At 37.1% G+C, this 10,240-nt stretch overlaps 1 non-coding gene across 1 annotated transcript; it reads right to left on the bottom strand.

Moving 5' to 3' along the window:
- Positions 1-2,776: 2,776 nt before the first annotated feature.
- Positions 2,777-2,849, bottom strand: TRNAV-AAC (transfer RNA valine (anticodon AAC)). Its single transcript has one exon. It is a non-coding gene; the product is annotated as a tRNA-Val (tRNA).
- Positions 2,850-10,240: the final 7,391 nt, after the last annotated feature.

Raw genomic sequence — 10,240 nt, 5'->3', positions numbered from 1 at the left:
GCTCAACTGAGTATAAAGAGCACTAGCTGCTATGGCTGTCAGCTTTTGAAGCAATTTAAAAAATGTGCTTCTATAAGAATGACATTACAACATATTTAGGAAATTCGTTTTGAAGCCTTATGCTGACGGCAGAGTGCTAGCTATGCTATGCGAGAAGCAATTTTTATTTTTATATATTTGACAACCTTGAAACATTTCTGGCACTGTGACACCTTTTAAAATTTTCCCCTTAGAAATTATTATATTATAGCAACGCTCCTCGCTTTCACTCTGTCGTCAGCCTTAGTTTTATACAAATATATAAAATTTGATTAACCCTAGAAGCCTAACCTACGCCTGCGAGGCGTACATTGATTTTAAAACTCTCTTTCTTTTTTAAACTGTTTAAGTTAACACCTCGTGCTTTTTCGTCAAGTCAGTAGTCGGTTGATGCTTGCTTTTCGCTGATTCAAACTTAACCATTTTTTAGTTTTTCGCGTATAACACGCCTACGAGGCGTATGTTTAGGCTTTATGTAAGTTTTCATCACGATTGGATATATTAATATTTGGGTGTTTTATGCTCATTATTTCTGTATGTACATATCTTATAGAACTTGTGAATATGTCACGATTTATCGTATAAATTGAACGTTGACGATATTTTTGCCATCCTATGCGAAGAAGATAACATAACTGCAGACGATTCAGCTTCAGAAGAAGAAGGAGAGGAGAACTGTCTCCAGAATGTTGAAAACAATGATGAAAACAGCTGTGATAGTGAGGATAAACAAGTAAATTCCTGCACTGAAGAAGATATCGATGCTGCCGACGTTTCAATTACTTTCAGTTCCGAACGAATACATCATATTTCTGACAAAATTATTCGTGGTAAGAATGGGCATATTTGGTCAACCAGTAAGGCCACATTATCTCATAGAACAGAAGCAATGAATATAGTTCGCGCATCTCGGGGTCCAGCAAGCGCATGCATAAATATATTTGGTCCCTCTTCATAACATACGAAATTTTAAATGAAATTGTTAAATGGACCAATGTCGAAATGATAACTAAAAGACAAAATATATCAAAAACAACAGCGACTTATAAAGACACTCAATACTTAGAGATTCGTGCATTTATAGGCATTCTAACTCTGACTGCTGTCATGAAGGATAACCACCTTTCAACAGACGAATTGTTTGATTCTACTTTTTCTGGCACACGGTACGTTTCAGTAATGAGTAAAGAAAGATTTGAGTTTTTATCTAGATGCCTAAGAATGGACGATAAAACCTTGCGTCCGATGCTTCGACCAAATGACGCATTCGTTCCAGCTAGAAATGTTTGGGAAATGTTTATAAAGCAATGCCGAAACAACTACATTCCTGGATCGGAAGTAACAATTGATGAGCAGTTACTAGGGTTTAGACGCAGATGCCCCTTCCGGATTTACATTCCGAATAAGCCCAGCAAGTATGGAATCAAGTTTCCGATGATGTGCGACGCAACGTCCAAGTACATGATTGATGCGGATCCATATACTGGAAGAACCACAAATAGTGGAGGCATTCCACTTGGTGAATTTTATGTAAAAAAATTTTCGAAAACCATTCATGGTTCTAATAGGAGCATAACATGTGATAACTGGTTCACATCAGTTCCCCTGGCTAAAAATCTTCTTCAACCGCCTTACAAATTGACTATAGTTGGCACAATACGTTCTAATAAGAGAGAAATACCTGAAAAAACTTAAAAATTCAAGATCCCGATCTGCTGGTACTTCTATGTTTTGCTTTGATGGGCCACTGACACTGGTATCTTATAAGCCAAAGCCCTCAAATATGGTTTACTTATTGTCCTCTTGTGATGAAGACGCAATAATTAATCATTCAAGTGGAAAACCAGACATGATTCATTTCTACAACCAAACAAAAGGAGGGGTAGATTCATTTGATCAGATGTGTTCGTCAATGTCATGCAGCCGTAAGAGAAATAAATGGCCAATGGCTGTATTTTACGGCATTCTGATCATGTCATTTGTAAACAGTGCTATAATTTATAGTCACAACATGGCGGAAAATAATAAAAAGCCTTTGAATCGCAGAGAATACATGAAGCAACTATCTACAGATTTGATGAAACCATGGATGGAAGAAAGGCTTCAAGGCCCAACTTTGATCAGGTCTGTGCGAGACAATATAGGTACAATTCTCGGCGATCCTACAAGTACACACGATAATTCTCAATCAGAAGAATCAGAACCTAAAAAACGAAAATATTGTTGTTTCTGGTCCTACAAAAAAAAGAGGATGTCAAAAATAATGTGCTATAATTGCAAAAAACTAATATGTTGTGAGCACAAACATGATGTATGTGTAGACTGCTCCTAAATTATTTTTTTCTAAATTGTTTAAGTTTATTTTCTATGCACCTGGTTTTTATATTCGTTATTTTTTGTGATAATAAATATGTTTGAATTAATTTTATTTTATAGAAAATGTGTTTTATTAGTAGTTTGTATTCCGATCTAAAACTTCATTAAAAAAAAAAACTGTATAACTAAGCAGAATTTATCTCAGAGGTTATTATTAGTACATGTACGCCTCTGAGACGTATGTTTATGCTTTATGTATTACTAAAATAGGTTAGGCTTGTAGGGTTAAAACCAGAGCAATTACAACGAAAAGAAGACCATGTGAATCGTCTATGAGTATTTGAAGCAAACACCAATTTTTATGGTTCAATCCCCAACCAAAACTACTTAAAAAAAATTTTAGAGTTAAAAAAAATTTTCCTGTTTCCGCCCGGGATCGAACCGGGCCCCTTCCGCGTGTTAGGCGGATGTGATAACCACTACACCATGGAAACACATACATTGTCTATGTCAAAGTTTGTATATATATCCTAAACAATGGTGTGTACTAAAAATCGTGTTAGATTTAATCGCTTCACCATATGGTAGAACACACACACGCGCACAGCCAAGCAAACTAACCCTCCAAATACAATTGCATCTGTAACGTGTTCAAGTGTCAACGTGAAATTCTAATAGGCTGAATTTACATAGAACGCTTTGTGACGTTGCTTCGCTTTGACTGCGCCATAAGTAAACGATAGCTGTGTTTTTGTACATGCACATATATACATTAGGGTGGGTAGATTTATTAACCGATATGGCGCCATCGATTTTTCTATAGGATTTGGGCTTAGAAAAAAAAGTTCCACTACGCATCCACAAAAAAATATTTTTCGAGCCCGCCAAATTTCAACGATTTTTGCGATTTTTTATGCATTTTTTTTGTTTCATTTTCAAGGCTCCAAATAATTTTGTATGAATTTTTTTTTCGTGTCAATTGGCGTAGTCCCAAGTGAATTCGTGGGCTAAAGACGATGGTAAATGCAGTTTTTTGAAAAAAAATTTCTTTTATGGAGATTTAGAAGAACTTTTGAAATGAAATTTCGCAGGCAAAGCGTTCAACGTGAATTCGACCTTTTTCTCTTAGCTACAGGCGTGAATAATAGTGCTTGGAGAAAGAGGATAAATATAATATGAGCCACCAGTCTGGTGCGAGTGGCGAGTAACTCGCTGGAAATTAAAAAAATTGTTGCCTAATGTTTTCTGAGAGAGACATTCTTAATTGTCATTTATCCATGCCGTGTAGGCACCTTATGCAAATGTGATTTTTGGAAACAAAATTAATTAATACATTAAATACAGTCGGAAAAATAAACACAAATACCCCACAAAAATGTTTAGAAGACATTTATGCACATCTCGAAAAAAAAAACCTGCGACTACCATAACGAAAACATTATGCAAATGGCTACGAGTAACGTCTTTTATTATATTTATCCTCTTTGGCTTGGAGAAAAAATTTCCCATCAGAAGTTTGACATGCATGTTTTCTTCAGTAGACGTCGCAATGAGAAATGATCATACTCGTATATATGTATTTCCTTGCTTTTTTCAATACACCTTGGGATGACGGTGATAATAAGGGTTTGCTTTTGCAAGGACATAAGCCGGCCAAACGGAGGCTCCTTTGCCATTAGAGACCCACACATTCCTGGTTCATATCCTCAAATTGTGGAACTAAAAGCATCTGCGTTGGTCGTGATAAAAAAAATAGAGAGATTGTAGTTTTATATCTCGGGAATAGGATTACGTTAGACCAGCGATAAGCAAACCGGCTCGTATGTGCCTTTTGCTCATACGGGCACAGTTTGCACATTTAAGTGCTGTGTGAGGGACGATCAAGTGCAGGTATGTGGGGCGAAGAACACAGGAAGAGAATAATATACAAACACACATAAGATTGATAAAGAGAGAGTATTTTGCCTTATACATATGTGGAAAATAGAGCTGCCACCGCTCTTATTATGTTCAAATTATTAAGCGTTTCAGGATAACCTAGCCTCTACCGGCAGCTTCGCTCTCACTAAAAGCCACAAATATGAAATGTCGCTTTTGTGATTCACAACTCGAACTGAATTTTCAGTTGTAATTTTAAAAGTTCCTATGGTTATTCCGTTTTTCGTATTTCTTGCCAAAAAATGTATGTTTTTGTTTTCGTACTATTGCAACACAGTTTGGGAATTGGTTTTCGAGGTTGAGAGAGAATATTTTCATTTCAGTTTTTTAGTGTTTCCGCAACCTTCTTGCCCATTCTAAGCATTACCCAGTAGCGCAACTAATAGCTGATCGCTCAAAATTTGCACACACACACAAACATCACTAATGGCCATATTACGGAAATCTTCGGGAAATTGAAGTTAAATTTTTAAACAGACATAAACCCCCCTATTGCGAGTGTCGATCGCAGTCGACAGTCGATCGTTGAGCGTTAATCGATTATCTTTATAATGGATAAAAAGTATCTTATATGAATCGAAATATTAAAAAATATCAAAATCTGTTTCGTACAAGATAACTGTTTTAATAGTTCAAAGATTTGGCGATTAACTTGCATAATAACAAAATTAAATGAAAAAGATGGAATCGACAAACAGTCGATTCTACTCCAATCGGCACTCGCAATAGGGGGGAAAGTGTTATTATTTTGGAATATATAGCATCTAGGACACCTTAGTTGCAGTAATTGGAAGAAATTGTTTGCTTATACTCAAGTATTTAATTATTTTTTCTAAATTTATCTTAAAATTGATGCAATGATTGAAGTTATATTAATCCAATGCAACTCTGCTCTTCCTTCTGTTCTTCATTCCACTGCATTCGAGTGTCTCTTTCACTGAATTCGAGTGCCTTCCACTCTATTCGCAACATAACCTCAATTTAAGCTGCCAAACTATATAGTAAACAAGGCTTCTTGCGATGAATATCGTTTGAGACGAGTCGTACGATATTTCCAATGTATTTTTTACTCCCCTGACACCCCAAAACATACACACGTCACACCTAGCACTCGCTGGCACTGAAACTGATTTAGGAGCCGAAAATAGGCCCATCTCTGCGTTAGACCATTTATTAGCGAGCGGCTTGATTTGAGAAAAACACGTGCTTGAGATGCGATCTCATGGTGGTCATAAGGTGCGATGAAATCGCCCTGCAAGTCATTAAAGCAATTAAGACGGAGTGGCTTTGCCAGATTGTCGCTTTTTCACATTTATCTTACTACAAAATACGAGTGTATGTGCAGTTGCTGCCCAACAGATAATTGACGCAAATTTTCTGAAGCAGTGAGCTACACGAACCGTATGCAAAAAGTAGTCCCGCCATTTAACACTTGCTTTGACTTTTACATATAGCCCCAACCTTCATAGTAAATATCTAAGGTATCACGAAACATGAGTATAATGGAAGCCCTCAGCGAGTTAGGGGGTTAGAATATACCCGCGGTAGGTATGCCTGTCGTAAGGGGCGACTAAAATACCAGATTCAGGGGGCTGTGTAGCGCAACTTTTTCAGGTAGCCAGCGCAATATATAGCTTCTCCAAACCCAATTGTCAACGTCACCTTCGAGCGGCGAACCCCGTTTCACTATCAGACGAGGCCCTGGCGACCCCAAGCTGCTCATGGAACTTGAGGGAGGGAAGGGAGGGATGGCCTGAAGGTATAGTGTGGCCATATAAATCGTTCCCGAGATGGTCGGGCAAGCACCTTAATGGTGCTGTGTTACCGGAGCGTACCGGATCTGTATTCGGCAAAGGACCATCACATCGATAACACTCCCCAAGCCTTCGGGGAGTAACCTTATCGCTACAACAACAACAACAGTATAATGGAATCAAAAAAGCTAACTCGAATAAATGTTTGTTTCTGGGATCATTGCGAGACTGTTGTAGGGATCCCAACAGAAATTTCCCTGTATCTGTATTATTTTGATTTCATCATCGGATCATTTCAGGACTATTTTCACGATAATTTTGCAACTGTGTGAGGGATTATTTTGGGGCAGTTACTGGATAATTTCGGAATTATTTTGGGAATGCTCTTTTCATAATTTCGAATTGCTTTCTGGATTGATTCAGGACTGTTTCAAGATGATTACGGTAATTTTGAGACTATCTACGGATCTCTATGAGATCGGAGCTCTTTTGGGATAATTATTAACAATAATTTAAAAACACTCCCGCCCTTTAAAAAAAAACGCCCAGTAGATCCTTCTTAAGTATGAGATATGAGCCAAGGTTCATCCAAATACAATCAGCCGCTCTGGTGAGATTGAGTCACAAAGCCAATATCTGAGAATCCCCCCATCGAAACATCCAGATCCCCAATTACCCCGTCTATAGTATATGTGTGTATTTATGGTCCATTATTCATATAGATATAAGTTTAAATAAATTTGGAAAATTTGTCAGTTTTCGGGATAATATCGTTATCATTCCGGACCTATTTCCGTATCTTTTCAAGGCTATGTACAGATAATTCCACGGATTCCTCCGGGGCCATTCCGATGATATTTCAGGATCACCACGAGAATATTTGAGATCAGTTTTGGAAAATTTGGATATAATTTTAGGTTTGCTTTTGGATTCATATCGGAGCTATTTTCAGACCGTTTCAGAGCTATTTTAGAATAAATTCGGGGGGCTATTTGGGCGGTTGCCTTGGTGTGATGGTAGCGTACTCCGCCTACCACACCGAAGATCCTGGGTTCACGCCCCGGCAAAGCGACATCAAAATTTTAGAAACAAGTTTCTTCAATTAGAAGAAAATTTGTCTAAGTTGGGTCGCCCCTCGACAGTGTTTGGCAAGCACTCCGAGTGTATTTCTGCCATGAAAAGCTTCTCAGTAAAAACTCATCTGCCTTGCAGATGCCCTTCAGAATCGGCATTAAGCAAGTAGGCCCCGTCTCGCTAATTTGCAGGAAAAACTCAAATGAGCACGACCGAAGAGACCTCCGCCTAAAATATTTCGGAAGTTATTGCCCTTACATACATTTTTTTTTTATTTGTTGTTGGGTTCTTTTCTAGATTACTATAGGATCATTTCGGAACTTTTTCTAGATTACTTCAAGATTATTGAGGACCTTTTCGCGATCTTTTTAGTGACCTTTTCGGGGTTGTTTCAAATATTTTCGGACTATTTTGGGAACGTTTTGGGATTAAGATATAGATCTGCTCGGGACTGTTTCGGATCACTTTCTTGGTTGTTTTCATTTCAGGATTATCTGCGTATAGTTTCGAGATTATTTCGGATCATTTTAGGAATGTTTTCGGAGCCATTTCGAGGCTGTTCGAGAATCACATCGGAAGGATTGATTTGGGATATTTTTGAGCCTTCGACGCATCATATCGAGATTACTTTCGGAACTTCATAGAAAAGCATTTCGTGGGGAGTATTTGCTGTACTGCTTAAAAAATCCAGTATTTCCTTACTTATATGGATCATTGCTGGTTTATCTCCGGTATGTTTTTAAGACTGTTTCAAGATTATTTTCTGGGTTGTCTCGGAACTGTTTTCAGGATTATAAGGGGGGTGATCGCAATCATGCTTTGTGGTTTTTTTTTTCGTGCGGACTGAGCCGTGGATATAGGCACGTTACAATTAACCTTCGAAATTGTTCCAGCTGAGGGTGCATCTCTTTCTAAAGTTACCAAAGTTATTGGGCGTGCTTTTAAGTCACCCTTGGCGGTGATTGTTAAGCAAGTACAATTGTGAATACCATATGCTATGCTATTCTTGTTAACTTTAATCCATTTCAAATGAATATAAAATCAAATTGGAATAAAAGAAAAACATTGTAAGGAAAATAAATTGGTTGGAAAAAACAAGCTGAAGCAGCTAAAAGGGAGTTAAATATTACACGATTGTTGACGCACTCAAAGCGTTAAATGTGGGTGACAAGCGAAATGTAAATAAAAGTGGATGAGTAATACGAGGGCGCATATGCGTCCTTTGTAGCTGCAGAGTAATAGCTCCGACACATAAGCAGTTTTTCTTATAGATGAGTTTAACACAAGCTTATGCATTGCGAGTAGATTGCACATCTTTTTATGGAGAACGGTAGAATGAGCGACACTGGCGCCATCTGATGTTGAAAAGTAGCCAACTCCCCAATTTTGTTCCAAGCAAATCATAAGAAGAAGAATTTGACATTTGCTTTGGCTAAGGGTGTTGGCGCACTTTGCAAGTGAAATTATTTTTTCCACTGTTTGGTAACTTTTCCAACATTTTTCTCAATTAAAAACTGCAATATAACAATGATTACGACACAAAATATGTTAGCACGTATTTTTGTTGTATAGGGAGAATGTTTATAACAGTGTTTCGCGAAATTTTGTATGTGAATGGGTAAGGCGTAATAAACTTCAATTGCCAAGTCTGAAGTTCCTTCATGTTTACAAATGTTGCGTTTGTCTTGGTTGTTTGTGGCGATGTTATTGCAATGCATAAGCTTGTGTTAAACACATCTATATGAAAAATGTCATTGTGTCACGGCCTTAAGATATGTAAGTGCATATGTCGTTAATCCTTCACAAATTAAGTTGCGTGGGTGTTTGTTGTTCCATGTAACTTGCCGGCATATGTAAGTAAATACAATGTTAAATATTCTAAGCAAATGTAAAGTTCACTTAACAATAAAAACTTCAAAGTTTTTACTCTGTGAAGACTATTTAAATTCAGATGTAAACCAAACGAGTTTTTTTGCGAGCTTATAAGGTGAAGTTTCAGTTGTAGAAAATTAAACAACCACTCATTGTAGAAGGGTTTTTTGCATTACACGTTGAAGGTAAACAATGTGTGCGTTTGAAGTGAAAAAATAAGCTGAGCTACATTATCGTACATTCGATGATATCCTTCTTTGTGATGAAACTCATACCCGTGTTAATACCCTTAAGTCTATAAAACAGCTGATGACAAGTAGGAAATGGTGAGGGTGCTACTTGCTAAGGATTTCTTCTGAGACATACTCATGCAAAATATATTTGTTAAGTTGGCTCTAATCTGTTAAGACTATGGTTTTTTGGAAGTATTGATGACGATTAAAAAACCGAAGATGCTGAAAATTACTCTACATTTCGAGGGCGTTTCGTACCGTCGTTCACAGGCAGTCACGGCAAGAATTTTAGCTTAGTTGGCAAAAAAAAATAATTTTTAAAATATATATAATAATATCATGGTTTTATTTTCGAAATTCATTAGCATACTTTTATGATTATTTGTTCCCGCAATGTCTGGAAAATTAAGCGACTTCTACTTCACGAGCTTGTGAAGTAGCAGTAGATACGGTTCTACTTCTCTCCCGGAACCGTAAGGGCAACGCCTAATACTACATCGACCTAACAAATGTGTTTTTTTCGTGACGGAGGTTCTTTACTTTAAGTACAGGAGACTGGTGATTCAGCACAGTTAGCCTGGAAAAAAACTATCGGTAGTTATTTCAAAATATAGCCTTACCGATAGCATAGACTACAGTCGATAGTTAATTGAAAACAAACAATAGCATTGACTATCAATATCAATAATACGCCACATCCAAAGCACTTTCGGTAGGTGTTGCCGCTTAGACTGTTTTTTAAAAGATTGCCACCTATTTGAAATGTTTAAATAAACCAAGTGAAACCAAAATGGGTATGAAACAAAAGTTTTTTACGTCGTATTTCTATAGGAATATTATTGAGCACGTCTACGACCTATGGTTGCCTCTTATTGTACTTATTTCATTATACATATTAGGGGTACTCATTTAACCTTATAAATGCCTTATAAAGTGTATAAACGTATACATTTATCTAGTGCGTAAACGAACTGGCAAATTTTGTATGAAAAATCATTTACACAATTTGTATAA

Source organism: Eurosta solidaginis, chromosome 2, assembly GCF_040869045.1.
Source record: "Eurosta solidaginis isolate ZX-2024a chromosome 2, ASM4086904v1, whole genome shotgun sequence".
Lineage (NCBI taxonomy): Eukaryota > Metazoa > Arthropoda > Insecta > Diptera > Tephritidae > Eurosta > Eurosta solidaginis.
This window is presented reverse-complemented; position numbering and strand designations above follow the sequence as displayed.